Raw genomic sequence first — 17,459 nt, 5'->3', positions numbered from 1 at the left:
ATGAAGGTGTTCATTTTTTTCATTTTTTATTTAACATTTGTTGACCGGGAATGTCCGACTAGGTTCTACAGAGCCTGTTTTCAGCGGAGGCCCGGGGAGAAATGCTCCAGATGCATGTCTTTGGAATGTGGGAGGAAACCGGAGTACCTGGAGGAAACCCACGCGAACACAGGGAGAACATGCAAACTCCACACAGAAGGCACCCCAGCCGAGAATCGAACCGGAGAACATCTTGCTGTGAGGCAACAATGTTAACCACTGCACCACTGTGCCGCCCAGGCATCAATCTTTTTATTGAATAAATTCCAGTACTTGGATTTATTGGACTGAGTCTTTAGTGCATTGCTCATTGCTAAGGAGCATATCCTACTGCTTGCCTTGGCTTTTATGTGCAAATAAAAATTATGCTAATTATTTTTAAATAGTACTTTGCTGCTCTCAGCTCAGCTCCGCTAAGCAATGCCAAGCCATGTCAAGCACTGCTTAAACAAGAGATGTTTCAGCACTGCTTGGCACTGCATAGTTCTGCTTAGCTGGTTGTGGACTGCTAAGCAGTGCCAGTTTAAGCACCACTGTTTTACCAATACATAATCTGAATGTGGAATAGACAAGTATGCATAATAGTGTGCTTCTCTCCCTACAGATGCAGAGGAGAGAGCTTGCAACCTAGAAGCCCAGGCAGGGTGCCTGGCCATGTTGCACCATGAGTGTGGTGAGTACAGCTGTATCTTGCAATCTATAGTCATATAAGCAAGATAGAGTAAATTATTAACTGTCATTAGGTATATACAGTTTTCATTGTACTGAAATGAGTGTGGTCATAGCCCTGGACTGAGTAATGCCAGATATAGTTCAATAAAGATGAAAGCATGAAACCTGATAATGTTAAGGAAATAATAATAATAAATAATAATATCCTACTGCTTGTCTTGGCTTTTATGTGCAAATAAAAATTATGCTACTTATTTTTAAATAGCACTTTAAGCACCACTGTTTTACCAGTACATAATAATTACAATAATAATAATAATTTAATAATAATAATAATAATAATTTAATAATAATAATAATTTAATTGTAGTACAATGAAAACTGTATATACCTAATGACAGTTAATAATTTACTCTTTCTTGCTTATATGACTATAGATTGCAAGATACAGCTGTACTCACCACACTCATGGTGCAACATGGCCAGGCACCCTGATAATGTTAAGTTTCTACTGCAGTAATTGTGGAATTACAGCAGTATTGCAACACCTGCATTATATGAACTGTTCTGTAATAAAGACTTGAAAATATACCAATAACTGTATGAAGTCACCCCTAATAAAGCTGTGTTGTGCAATATGTGTGTATTTTGGGCTGTTGCTCATGAAATCGAGTATATCTGCTCTGAACTAAAAACAGAAAGAATACCAGTAAGTGACTCAAGGTTAGCTATGAAAGAGTATTCTGCTAAACTGTAGATTTAGAGCTGTACTACAAGATATATGCACTATATTTGTTCTGCACCAAGATCTGAAGCAATACCAGGAACACCCAAGGTAGATTGTGTATATCAGGATTGTCTTGTGTTAACCATTGCATTTCAGCTATATGCTTTCCTTCTCTGGGGTATGGTGCTGCAGGCAAGTATGAAACTGTAATAACTGTAGACTGCAAATACACCATCTGCAACTGTATATGGGTCAGGTAGCCAACTCAGCACTCCGATATGGTTTGTACACATCACAGATAGTTCCACCCACTAGAGGTTTATTGTCTACACCTGCATTCTATGTATTAATGTACAGTTTAACTAATATTTCTGCATGCATGAATCTCAGGCATGTGTTTTCAAGTGTCACTACAGTCTTGTATAACACTCTACTTCTATTACCAGGTCATATTTTGTTACCAGGTGAGCTGTAGGAAAATATCATTCAACTAACATGCAGCAGTGGCTCAGTAGCTCATTTTGATAAATGCTGTGTCTGATGTGCATTTTTGTCAGACACAGACCAGGGTTCAAATCCAGTGAGAAGTACTAGTAAATATTATTGAATCAGTTATGTATTGTTAACAAATGTTCGCCCCACAGGAATTACAGGTAAATGGGTGCAGTATCCCTTATTATGGGTTAAAAATTTGTGTGTTTGGATGTAACAGACTGTTAACAGCATTGCTCAGGAATGTGATAAGACATCATAAAATAAAAGCAACAAGTACAATGCTAATAAAAGATAATACAATAAATAAAATGTGTAATCTTGGTATGGCTGTATGCCTGGTGTGTCTGTGAATGTCTGCTGATGGTCTAACCCCATGCCTGCCAAGGATGGCATGATAGTCTTAAACTGTCTGTACTGCACATGATACATGTCTCTCAAGTGTCATGCTGACATGGACAGTGATCACTGTTGCCTAACCCCTCTGTCATCGATCTATCATCGACATGATTATGTCAATAGCACAGTCACACTACATCAGTCCACAGCACACCTTGGTAGTTATATATGTCCCCCTGACATGTAATAGTTCTCTGTAGTTGTGTACCTGTAGGTGTTACAGCTTTGCCCATACTGTCCCATGCGGATAGCTTGATAGGTATATACGTTCTATAGAAGCTATAGGGCACTGCTATACATAAAGGAAGGGCAGACCTGTAGAGTATATAACAGTACTGTTGCAAACTATATAGCCTATTCTGGTATTAATGGACTGTATTTCTCTCTCCCCCACCCCTTATCTTCATCATAACTTATTATTGTTATACATCGGTTATGGTTGTTGTTTTCAAAACATTACTTTGGGCCTTGTCTTTTGTTATTGTTATGTATTACAATGGTTGCATACTAACATAGCTTACTGAATAACCTATGTTGTTGGCCTTATTCCATAACTGTTACTGGCATGATGTTACTATACTGACTCTGGATATACCTCAAAAATCTCAACAGTGAACAGTACTTGTACCTACACTTTGAGATCCTGTAGCCTCCACATCTCACTAATGTCCATTTCACAGACTAAGAAGCAGGCCAAGGCCTACATGAAGGCTTTAAATACTGCACTGTTGTGCCATGTCATTGGCTAATGAAAGTGCTACTCAGCTGTTCTGGATGCAATTAGCAAGTCTGAGCCATGGATTGGTGCACAGGCAATCACCTGTTAATCAGTATTACCTAAAAAAGTCAAGCAGCTGCCTATGGTAAACAGGTCTATACCTTGCTTTACCAAGCCAGACTGCAATTTCAAAAACATTTTTCTTGAGGATTTGTGCACGAAAGGATCACATCACTCTACCAGGTATGTAATACAAGTCCCCATATAATGGGATGCAGTTATGGGGAATAGGGATTACAACAGTAGGCCTGTAGTACATCTCTGAGAGTGATATGTTGGTGATAGTCTGTTATGCAACAGCTACAGGCATGCCTCTCAGCTGTGCCTGCTGTGATGTAAATCCCAGCTCTGGCCCTCTCACTCCCTCCTACAATGATTGGCTCCTGTACGAATGCTACTGGATTATGTGTTAAACATAGTGACAGTAAGTTAGGGTGAACACAGCTATCATATCACTTGATGTATTGTCAATCAGCTTATCTCAGTCTGTGAATGTTACACAGGAATAGTTCGGACATTGTACAGGTGTCGCTGACTGTCCCTGATGTACTCTGGCTAGGTCACTGTTTTGTCAACATTCATATCTCATCGCTTGACAGCTATGGCTAGCATACTTGTCAACCCCCTACAGCAGGAATTCATGTCATAGCCATTATTAGTGGGGGGGACACAGGTCCAACCTCCATGACAGAGTGCACATATTGGTCATACAAAGTATATATATATATATATATATATATATATATATATATATATATATATATATATAGTGAGAGAGAGTGAGAGATATTTCACGGATGTCAATATATATATATATATATATATATATATATATATATATATATATATACATACATATATATATATATATATATATATATATATATATATATATATATATATATATATATACATATATATATATATATATATATATATATATATATATATGCTACATATTGATAGATAAGGATAATCATGTCTGGGAGGGATAGGGAGAGGTAGATACATGTACATAGCTGTCTGTATGCACAGAGATATATTCACATCTCAGTTCTTTAGGCAGATGAGGCATCAGACATGGGCTGAAATTAGCTAAGTGTGTCCAGTGTGACTGTCAGTACTTACAAGGTGACTCCAGGCCGCACCTGCCTGTACTCTAGTCTGGGATTTTGTGTGCTACAGCCAATTGGCTGCTGCACCTGATTCAACAGTTCAGCACCTCCCTGATATTATGTCCAAGGGATTCCCCGGCTGTGTGCTGAACGTAATATATAACTCATACCTAGAGAGAGTACAGATTGTAATAGACTGTACAGGGTTTTGCATCACATGTCTGGTACATTTTACATAGCATTGTGATTTTCTGGTACATCAGTGACAAATCATTACAGATTGACGTTAAGAACTGATGACAGACATTTGAGTTACTGACTCCATACACACCAGAGAACCCATGCTACTGCATGACCTGTTATTCTCTGCACTTTCTACATTCTGGCCACTACTTAATCCTTCTCCTTATATGTGGACCTTTGTCCCACTCCTGTTCATGACTTTGTTGATATTTCCTGCTCTAAATGGTTGTAGGTATGATGTGACTGGAGTACATGACGTAACACCACACGCAGGGTTACAGACATCACATCTCTAATTGTACATGTTTTGCAGGATGTCCAGGGTTCCCGCCCCATATGTCTGCTCTGCTCCTCAGACAGTTGTGTTTTTTTGATAATATACTACTAAATGGTGCACACGGAATTGTTGTAAGTACTGACACAGTTACATGATGGCCTTTACATCCTGCTGTACTCTGACTTGTTACAACCTGCTGTTCTACTAGACACCTTCTAGGTTACTCAGAGCATGTCCATAGCTGTGGCCACCTGTACCTCCATTGTCTCTGGCTTTGTCCAGCTTTCTTGCAGTAACAGATAGTCTCATATTGACAGTCTGTGGGACTCCGACCATAGGAGTACCTCACATGAAAAATTGTAGGTGCAGCCAGCTTCGAACCATGAACACCATCAACCATGCTAATGTAGTTAGCACACTGAGCTGCACCAGCCACGAGAAAGTGATGTTTAATTCCTGACACTATCAACAGCAGGCAGACATACACTGTGGCCCCTGCATATTGCGGAAATAGAACATGTAGACAGGCTGTTTAGGACAGGCCTGGGATTGTGTTGTCTGCTGCTATAGCCTTGCTACCATACTGTTACTGCAGTTGTTTGGAAACATGGCTTTGTTGGGGATATGGGACTCTAGCATTGACAATCGTGCATCTGTCTTATGACCCTGCTGTTTGGCATTTCCCTTGCATACTGCAGTGGGTTTTGCTGCCTTGTGGCCTAATGCATATTATGGGGCAGCCAGTATTGAACAGAGTACCTGTTGTCCCACATAGCTGTTAGTTATCTGCAGGTAGCCCAGTAGCCCAATCTATTCCCTTGCATACATGCAGCAGGTCCATACATATGCTACCATAGTCTAGTACCCCATACATTTGTTGTAAAGGAGAATGACCTACCTTGTGAATGCAGCAATTGAGATAACAGTGCTTCAGGGCTGACTCTGTCTGATGCACACAGTACACAGCCAATACATGGGAAAGTACATGTTGTATGGTGTGGCTGACATCCTTTTTACTATGTATGTGAGTTGGAGTGAGATGTCAGTCCCTAGGACCCTAGGTTGTCAGTGCATGTGCTATGCATTGCCTCTTTGCCAAGGCCAGGGCATACTGGGCACACCTACGTCTGCCTACAGGGACAGCTTCAGGGGGTTCCTCCTCCAAGTCCCCCTATGGGTGTGGCTGTGGGGACCTTGGCACTGGTGGGGGGCTGTGTGTCCTTCCCTGTGATGATCCTGCTGTAGCTCTTTCCACAGGATCATATTGTGTAACATGGCACATGCTGTGAACATCTGTGCACATGTGGCTGGAGAGTACTGAAGGACTCCATCAGATATATATATATATATATATATATATATATTTTTTTTTTTTTTCTGATGACATATTTTAACATTGTTATTTATAATTTAGAATTGTTACCCATTCTTTTTCTGAAGTGTTATGCTTTGTTAATATTCCATTTTTTGTATGAATATTTGTGGTTGTTTTTTTTTAATCATATTCTCTGATTTGGTATGAATGTATGTAGTTATGTAACCAAACTTCACATTGCTGCTTATTGTACACTTTGTTACTTGTTTCTTTTTGTGGTGCTTTTCTCCTCGGGTCTCCACTGAAAATGGGCAGCTGGCCCAGCTGGACTAACCTGGTTAACAAAAGACAAATAAATAAATAAATAAATAAATAAATATATCGAGGCAGCAGAATAGTAACTTGAGCAGCCCAAACACACTCTCTATGATGTTCCTAGTTTGTGCATGTGCCTCATTATGGCGTTCTTCAGTGGGTGTGTGTGCATTTCTGATGGATGTCATCATCCAAGGTTCCAGTGCAAAGCCAGCATCTCCAAGTAGATGGCCGTATGGGATGTCCCCCCTGGCAAACATCTGGTACAGCTGTGATGCATGCCAAATATTGGAGTCGTGATAACTGCCCGGGCTGCCGGCACACGCACTCATGATAATGCCCTGGGCATTGCACATGACCTGGTAGTTGTAGTGATACCCCTTGCGATTGACTTAGACTCTACCCTCCTCACTGGCTGGTGCTTTGATGTGTACACGAGTGCAGTCTATGGCACCCAGTACCTCAGGGAAGTGTGCTACATGGTAAAAGAGACACATACTGCTGGCCCTCTCTTCAGGGGTGTGGGGTAAATAAATGTGCTCACTGTCATGTGTTTTCATGGAAGTCAGGAACTGGTTGAGTACCCTGGATGCAGATGCCTGTGAGACCCCCATCATGTCCCCAGTTGGTCTTTGAAAAGTACCTGTAGCTAGTATTCTAAGGGCTACACGTACCTTTGCTTCCACTGAGATGGGTTGCCCTTTGTTGGCTCTGGGTCTGAGTTGATGGTGGCAGAGCTCAGTGAATTCTTGTAGTATGTCCCTGTCTACCCTGTAGTGCTCTACAATCTTCAGCTCATGTAGCTCCTGGAAGGTTACCCTGGGCCTGAACACTCTTCTCCTTCTCAGTCTAGGCCTGTTGTCAGCAGCAGCAGCAGCACTGACCTCAGCCTCTTGCACATACAGATGTAGAAGAGCAGTAGCAGCCCCTAGCATTCTTCAGTTAAAATTTCCAAGTCTGTACTCCAATGGTGCAGAGTATGAGGGAAAATCAGATTGTAGGATGTATGCATACTTTATAGTGGTGTGTGCAGATGCAGCCTATGTGATTGGCTAACACCTGCCAGGTATATCATTGAGGGGTTTGAATGGCCCAGTGTCAGTGGAACAGGGCATAGCAGTAATTTATACATGATTGGCTTTCCCAGGCTATTTCCTTTTTTTAAAATGCCTTCCCTGCTAAGCACTGTGGCACACAGCGCAAACCCGAGATGCTGTTGTAAACACTGCTCAGCAGTCTGGGAACAACCCCATGCATGGGCATGCTCAGCATAGCTTAAACCAGCTAAACAAAGTTTAGCAGCACTGGACATGTCCCCCCCCCCACTTAACTGAGGGCACACTGCACAAACAGGCACCTGTTAAGCTCCAATCCCCTTAAACAGATAGTGACACCCCCCCTTTCATGTCAGCTAGCTGTTCTGTGAACACCAACATGGTTCTGGGGCTACATGGGTTTTATCTGCAGACACAGTGGCCCATTTTTGTTATTCAGTAACTCCAGCTCATTTGCATACAGATCCATGCAAACAACCTGGATACTTCACTATTCTAAAGCCTACCTCCTTAGTCACCACTGAAATCTACCATTGTACATACTCCATGCAGGGCCCTATAATACATTAGTCTCACATATGTCTTATTTTTAATGTTTGCAATTTTTAATATTTATTTTTTTGCATAACGGCATGTTTGTGTGCTGCTGCATGCCATACAAATGTAATATGGGAATTAAAAAAAACATTATATTATATAAGTTTGCATTATTTTTTGACACACAAGGTATAATTTTGCACATATCTGTTCCTACTATGACATTTCTGACCTTCTAAATGGACTTTTACAGCCCCTGTTCAATTTTTACTTTCTTGTACACGGAAGTTTTCCATGTACACTTCTAACACCAACAAGAGAGCTGCACGAATACCTATCTGCTTCCTGGATCACAAAACATCCTCATTTGCATGCAGTTCACCTGCTTATGAGGTGATTTGCATGTCATGGACACTTCCATGTCCACACACTCGTGCACACCCCTCTGCTCTGTTTACTGGATCTTACGACTGCTTACTTCCATATAAGCTCTGTGCCACTATGCCTACATGGAAAATCACTCCATGTAGGCTTTACTGAATTCCCCCTTGGGTTTATATTCCCTTCACTACAGACGCATAAGAGGAAAATTGATTCTTGCCTATAAGATTTTTAACAATGAGATATTGCAAGCAGTAGACGATATGTCAGTGTCTACTAATTATTACAACCATAGGAGAGATAACATAAACTTTAACAGATCAAAATTATATTGGGGGAAGTCTATATGTACCATCATTATAAGAATATGGAATAAAATTCCAGACAAATTCAAATTATTAAAGACAATTGATCAGTTCAAATTAAATTTTGATGTTTGTATGGGAGATGCAATTTATGATATAAAATTTTGTGAAACTGTGTTCCTTGACAGCTCTTGGGCCTTAATGCTATAAAAGTCAACTATGAGTCAAGCTGTGGCTGAATGAGTGAGGACTTAAAAAAATAAATTTCTGTACTCAGAATGTTTAAATGTGCATACGATTGTGTATATATACATTTGCTAATGTGAAATTCTGGTTGCATATAATAAAGATCACCTACTCTTTTCCACGAGTGCTATGGAATCTTTTACATTCATCTGAGTTACCACCAACTCAGGCAGCTGGAACCTCAGTTTAATGTCTCATGTGAAGGATGCATACTAAGAAATGGAGTTCTACCTTATACCGCATTGTACTGCAGTGTCAGTACTGGTAAAAAGAGTCAAGCTATCTGCCATGGGAATAGAACCCACAGTCTTTTGATCTTCTGACATCAAAGATGAATATGTGGCTAACTGAGCTACAGAAAATAAGTAATTTGCTCATTACAGAGTTTATAATTTATCAACACTCATCTGCTGCCATTATAAACATGGATTGTACAGATACCCGAAGGCTAATGCAGAGTTAACCCACTCAGTTCTCTCTACTGAAAACTTTAAAGAAAATCTGTTGCTCTAAAGAAGACAGTGAGAATTTGCAGTAAATGACCAGAGAAGAACCTAGGACATGGAAGTGGAGAGATTATCTACTGAAATCTAATGCTAGACTTGAAATGGATAACCAAACTCATAAATGAAGGAAGAATATCTAGGTATACTAGAGGACATAGAGAAAATGGATTTGTTTTTCTTGCTTCTAATTATGACTCCCAGATCATTTTAAAAGTCCCAGAAAATCTATTTTTCTTATAAGAAACGCCTATTGGTCCCCTAAACTCAAACCTTTATCAGCTAAAGGTTATAATATAATCTGCAATTTATAGCTGTATATCGTTTTTAGACAAGTACCTAAGACTTGGACTAACAGACCTATCTGATAAAATAGTTCCCAAAATCATGTGTCTCAATATCACTGCACCAGGGTTATGATGCAAAATAATCAATGCAGATCCCTGGTTAGAGTCCCCCCCAAAAAACTGAAACACAGGCATTTTATTAAGTACCTGTTAGATCTGCTGCTGACACTAAATAATACCCACTACATATTTTACTCAACAGGAATGGCTTGTACATCTGTGTGTCCCAAAAACATAATCACCCGGAGAATTGGTCATTGACACTGGAAACAAGATACAAGTATCTAGAGAGTCTCTTTTCTTCACTTCTTCATCCTGTGAAACAAAGAGACAAAAGAGAGATAAAAGTTAGTGATTTACAGGGTTCTTGCTTGAGTGCAGTATCGATGGCTCAGCAGTTTAGCTTAGAAGATCTCAAGTTTAGTTTCCATACCCACACAAGGCTATGTATTCATTTATTTGTTTGTTTACTAGTTTAAGTGAACTAGTTCTGAAACTTTGTTCAGCTATGATACAGGGCAGAAGGCAAATCATTAATATGACATAAAACATTACTGATGGAGTCATGGGAACGCATACAAAGAATGTTAAATGGATGATATCAAAACACTTGAGAAATGGATCAGACCTGAGAAAAAATATACAGAGAGCTCAATATCAGCTTTCAAATGTCTAAGCAGTGAGCTACCAAAGAATTATAAGTTACAAACTTACACTGGAAAAAGACTGTGCATGGAAATCGGTTATATAGTCCTTCATTTTCATAATGATGTAGAATACTGAGGAAGATATAGAGAGTGATATTAACCAGCATCATATTGCAGTACCAACATAGCCATACAAAATGTGGTAGGTGCTGCAATCCTGAGATACTTTCCTTCGAATGAGATTTGAAAACAAGGTTCCACCTGAGTCAGGTCCCTATTACTTTATCGAAGAATCGGTTTGTCGAAGTGCATTTCAGATGGCATTCTATTGCACATGCCATTCATCGGTCCATTCTGGCTGAGATCGCATTATGATGTGGATTTGGAAATTTGCCCTCTCCCCACTGTAGTGTGATCTTGGAGTTGGTATATAAAATTAGCAGAGGTTCGCCCCCCACAAGAGAGAGAGAGAGGTTTGATGAACAGCATTTCTGATGAAACACCATTAGATGAACCAATTCTTCGATGAGTCATTGCTGTATGCTAATGCGCACACACACACACACACACACACACACACACACACACACACACACACACACACACACACACACACACACACACACACACACACACACATACACACACAAACACACACATATATATATATATATATATATATATATATATATATATATATATATATATATATCTACAGTACAAAAGTAAACAGTTCTGTTGCGGTCAGTAACACACTCACTTAAAAAACACCTCTGTCTGCATGGTGGTACTGACAGGGAAAGGGTTTACTGATGGGTTAGAGAGCATGGCTAGGGGCTAGGCTTAGCACACATGTGTAAGGGTAGGGCAGGAGTACTCTGTCAATATTCCCAATATTAAGATCTAATTTATGATTTTATTTCAACTGCACACAACTAAATAAATCTTCAGAATATCATGATTTCTCACAGTATTAATATGATGTGCTCATTTTTATATTCAGAGAACTTTATATGCCAGGCTAAGCCAGAGTGATCCATCCATCTCGACATCCATCCATTCATCCAAAACCCTCTTCCTATTTTTGCACATGGGGTAGGGGAGTCACTTCAAGTGGCAATCATCTAGAGCATATCTCTCAACCTCTCAGTGCAGTAAATCTGGACAAAGCAAGAAATAATGGGAGAACAAAGGTCTAAAAATATGGACAGATTTTAAATATTGCTCCTATAAACTTAGAAATATGCTAGAATAACAGATTTTGCATTACTATGCATTTTTCTGAAGGACATAAACTCTGAACCTCAAATGTTTGTCATTATTTGTTTTATTCACTGGCTTAAATCTTCATTGATTTGACAGAAAAACACACATTTTAGGAGGAACAGACCAAAAATAAGAGGGAAAAATCTGGACAATCTGCAAAAATCTGAAGAGGTAATAGATATGATCTACAGCCAAAGCCAGAGTGATGGATGATAATAATTATTTGGATCCTTTTATTGCCAGATGTAAATATGTGAACATCTACAGCCTCATTTCATACCCCATATAGTGATCATAATGTGCCATGGATAACTGAATAATTTAGCTAGTCTTGCGGCAGTCATATTTTAGTATTATGTAGCATAAGCACCTGGTATTCCATTAGGTTCTGAGGTTTTGCTAGACTGAACCACATTCGAGACCTCTTGCACAAGATCCACATTAATGGAAGGACAACCTACTGCCTCCATTTTAAAAATAGTATTTCTATGACTCTCACTGCAATTAAAATTCATTTGCTCTCTTTCTTGCTTCCCACAGCTAACCATCAGCTACTCCCTATCTTTTCCTCATCCACTGGGTTCACTGCACCTGCCTAGTCCATCCCATGTTACTTCTGACTCATTACGGAGACCTGTAAGGAGATCAGGAAACATAGTGCAGCATTACACTGCTGTGTGAGGGTGATTTTACCTAATTCCACACCCCCTTAGATGCTATCAATCCATCCCTAGGGGTTAGCATGCATTGTGGCCAAACTTGGGCATGCAGCTCTGCCTCACCCATGTACCCTAAAGTTCACTTTCCCTCACAAGTCCTGGTCTTCCTCCAGGGATCAAGCATGATGTGTATCTGAAAGTGCACCATCATGCCCCAGGATAGCCACACCTATCCTCCCTGCTTGCAATGTCAAGTGCCTGAGCCATAATAAACTTTATCAAAACACTTTTCTTTAAAGAATTATCAATGGCATCTTCATCCTTCATAGCATACCCATTTCATTTAATTTGACTAATATTGCTATTTTGGATGTCCTTGCTATTAATGCACTTAAAAGTAACTTTTTCTATCTACCAATCTAGTTGCAAGTTATTTCTCCGATCTGCCTTATTTGTACAGATGTCCTACAAAGTTTTGCCTTACTTTTTTAAAGCCATACTTTTCTAGCATAGTTTGGATGCTTTCTTAAAAAAAACACTCCAAAAATCCCCGGGATTCATGAAGCTCGGAGCAAAGACGGTTTTAGCCTTGCGCCGAGCATCCTCCTTACAGATGGTGCAGCAGCACCATATGAATATTTATGAGGGCACACTGCCGCACCCTCGACGTGCACAGGAAATGTGTGCGAGTGCAGGGGGTGTGTTTAAGTGCTCTACAGAGACTTAAACATTCCCCCACAGTTGCACAACCTACAATGCTTACTATTAGAGCGTTCCTCTAATAGTACACAAGTAATTCAGCGTCCGTGGATACTGAAATGTATGCTAAGCATACAGGAGTGTCCACAAATACTGAAATAAAATCAAAGTAGTAAACACACAAGCACATAGTGGAATGTTGAGCCCCTGTCCCTAGAACTATCACAATTAGATTCCCCGTGTCCCTATTTTACATTTGTATTGCTTCATTATTGAAAGTGTAAGCAAAGCGCAGTGTGATTGCATGTTGCTGCCCTCTGCTTAGCGCAGCTTACACATCAAAATCATCCAAATAGAAAAAAAACATACAGAATCAACATTAATGTCAATAGTCTCGTGGTCAGAGCATCCGCCTAACGAACAGGCATTCACAGATTGAGTCCCACTATAGCACATATAGTTTTCCATGTGGAATGTATATATGAACATATTTATACATCTTTTTGCTGTATAACCTACATAATAACATGTAAATGTGAACTGGAGTACTGCATGAAATGTTTAACTAATGTCATTTAATCAAAGTGGTAGTGTCATAATGAATAATGCACTAGTAAGCAGGTGTAAGCACAAATAAGCATTAGTAAACATATATAAGTACTAGTAAGCACGAGTGTAAGCAGTGCCCACACACATTAAGCATAGTAGAAGCTAACTGAATTTAAGAAACTGTAATCAGAAGATAGCACAGCCTACCGTCATGCAAACATGCACACACCTGCTCACAACTGCTTAAAAGTGCTTTAAACACTCTGTATCCAATGGCTCTTGTTCTGCCTAGTAACCAAATAAATGGCCCCTGCAAAGGTCAAATCTAGGACCCTGCACACCACAGCCAATGTGATTCACCACTAAGCCATGGCAGATGTACATAAATCTGATGTTATCACAAACATATCATCCAACACAATCATGCAACAGCATAGGAAATGTATATAATTATGTAGATGCATGTGCATGTGTATGTACAGATATATAATATATATATATATATATATATATATATATATATATATATATATATATATATATATATATGAAGAATGAATGTCATGACAATAAAGCATACAAAAAGAATGAGAAGGAAATCAACAGCAACTCCAGTATTATTTAATGCTGTCAGCTTATGTCATATCAAGCTGGGCAGGGTGAGCAAATCACTGCTACTCAAACCACAGGCAGGATACTACCAGTGGGAGTAACATTGTCAATCTGCTAAGTCTACTTTACAAACAATTACAGGGTAGTCCCTGGTGATACTACCCAAAAATTGCTAGGTTGTGTGGATGTCCGACCATTACACAAGCAAGGGCAGGTATGTTCAAGGACCGAATGGTGGGAGAGCCTGATGATACATGGGTTGGGACAACATACGTGTAGGGGCCCTAACACTGGGGAGAGGGCAATGTGTGGAGGTGTGTTATGGCTGTGAAAGCAACCGGAGAATGGATGGTTTGTGTGTATGTCGAACTCGGGTGGGGTGGAGGAACCATGGGTATGAAATTATGGTTACAGGCGTGTCAGGGTTGGATGGCCTGGCTCTAACTGGACCACCTCGTGGAGGTCAGCGAGTTCGTTATATGTATAGATGCATACACACATACATACATCTATATGTAGAAGTACATTCCCTGTACCACATTCATTCCTTTTGCAGACATAAATAACATGAAAGTGCCCCTACAAACCTCGACAGTAGATAAAATAATAGGTTGTGCATAAGAGGGAAGGGGCGAATCTGTAAAAATGCAGAAGTGTGTACTTTGCCTGAAGTCAGTGCTGTTCTCAAAAAATAAAAAGTGAGGACTTTCTCACTATGAAATAGTGGAATTGTTCCAGTGAACTGCCTGCTACAGCAATGCCAATCACTAAACCGGTCCTATTTGTAATATAATTTTACCGAACTCATACATTATTAGCTTTCATGTGTAACGTGTGCGTTACCACATAGTCATAGTTATTAATTTATTGTAGTGTCTTGTTAATGGGAGTAATGATGTAATGAAGTATAGAGTCTAATCTTGAAATAAAGAGATGTGTGTCCCAGGTGGGACAACAAAAATTATGAATAGTGTCCTATTGGTCACTCATTACACCAATGTTTGTGGACTAAAAGGTTGGGATGTCTGAGGATACATGGAGTGAGTTAACCCATGGGATGGGTCTACAGGAGTAGGGAGTGGCCAATGTGTAGTGGTGTGAATACACTGTGTATCCAACTGGAGAATGGATGACTGCTGTGTCAGTGAAGTGTTGGGGTGGGTGTTTGGGGAACTAGGATCCATGGGTATATGGGTATATATGCAAATGAAACAGCACAGCAATAGTTTAGTGGTTAGAGCATCCGCCTAATGAACAGACATTCCCGGCTTGAATTCCACTGCTGCACATACCATTTTCCATTGGTAATCTGTATAGGAACATATTTTGACATCCCTCTGTTGTATAACCTGCATAATAACAATTAAAAGTGAACTGGAGTGAAGTGTCAGTGTCATAATGAATAAGGCACTAGTAAGCAGGTTTAAGCATAAATAAGCAGTAGTAAGCATATATAAGCACAAGTAAGCATATTTAAGTGCGTTTGTGCATGGGTATGCATTGCCTACACAGATTAAGCAAAGTAGAAGCTAACTGAGTCTAAGAAACTGCAACTGTAGTTTAGCATTGCTTAGCTCCGTGCAAACCCACGTACACCTGCTCACAACTGCTTTAAAGTGCCTTAATCACTCTGTAACCAACGGCATTTGTTCTGCCCAGCACCAAAATAAACCGCCTCTGCAAAGCTAGAACTCAGGACCCTGTACACCACAGTCACAGTAATTCACCACTATACCATGATAGCAATACATATAAAGGAGGTATCAGCAAACTAATCCTCACCACAGGGAAATCAAATCAAACATGTGAACTGAATCTATGCACAGTGTAATGTTCTATAACCTGCCACAGACCATAAATATGTGAATTGGAGTACTGCAGTAAACATAGAGTTGAGGTGTCACTGTAATAAAGTTTAAATGTCCCCAGAACCCCATACAGTGTATGTACACATGAATCACGGATACCAGACAAATATATAACCTGTAATGAATAGGACATCATTGACAAAAGGCAAATATAATGCTAGATAACCAATAAGCAATGCTAACCGCAGCACAGCCCAACTAAGTAATTGTAAGTAATGTGTAGGGAAGCCAAAACAATATGTCCACAAGTACACCTCTTTAAGCAGTGCCAACCTGAAGTAAGCACGTGTGTCCATAGCTTAGCCTTTTTGAAACCGGCCAATAATGGAAAACTGTGGGATTCCGGCCCTATTTAAACTGAGGAGGCAGGAATATGGCTCATAACTGGTTGCAGCATTCCCCTGCAGGCAGAATGGCTGGAGTGGGAGAAGGCACTCGCTTTAGAGTGCAGCGCTGGGGCATCCAGGAGTCCAAATTCATGGTATGGCTCCTGGCAAAGCACCATGACAAGAGACTACTGCAGGGCCAGTACCAGGGCTCGCAGTACAAAACGGAGGCCTGGGACAGTCTTGTCCAAGACAGCATAGTGTACAGTGATCTTAACTGTAATGCTTTTGTCACACACAGCAGGGCTTTGGATCCCAGGAGTGCTAGTAAGTTGTATGCATAATCATTCCACACAACTGCACACAGTTTGTTAGAATGTTCAGAGAGAAAGCTGTATGCATATTTACACTTAACAACTGTACAGATTTTGCTAGAATGCTCAAATAGAGAGTGGTATGCATATTCATACCCCTCAACTGTTCCAATCTGCCCAGTATGTCCTGATAAATGGCTCACATCACCTGCCTTTTGCCCTCTTCCCTTGACAAATTAGTGTGATGATCCAAGAAATGCAGGCAGCTGTTAATGGCATATAACTGATAGTCAGACTTGTACATAGTCAGAGAATGTACATGCAAACATACCTGTTATCCCAGCATCTCACCCAAAGTGTATGAAAGCAGTCTCAAAACATTTTGCATTAACACCTGTATCTTGTCAAGCCTGCATGTAAGACACAGGTCCCATACATACTAATCTACAAATATACCATTATACAATATAATGCCATTGGGTAGTTTAATAATACATGTAAGGGACAGACCACTGCAGTGACTATGAATGTTGTAAAAACTACAAGGATTTATTAGTTGTTAATTGAACTCTCTCTCTCTCTCACCCCTACCATATGTGCAAAAATAAAGTACAGTTTTGTACCTACCATAAATGTAGATGTTCGAGTGCTAATACAGCTGCAGTAATCACAGATGGGTTCTCTGCCGTCAGGCGGGTCCTCGGTCGGCCGAATTCCAAAGTCTAGGTCCGGCGTCGGTTGTTGTCGCTTTCTCTCCTGACGTCAGTGAGGCC

Source organism: Protopterus annectens, chromosome 1.part1, assembly GCF_019279795.1.
Source record: "Protopterus annectens isolate FY-2018-M chromosome 1.part1, PAN1.0, whole genome shotgun sequence".
Lineage (NCBI taxonomy): Eukaryota > Metazoa > Chordata > Ceratodontiformes > Protopteridae > Protopterus > Protopterus annectens.
This window is presented reverse-complemented; position numbering follows the sequence as displayed.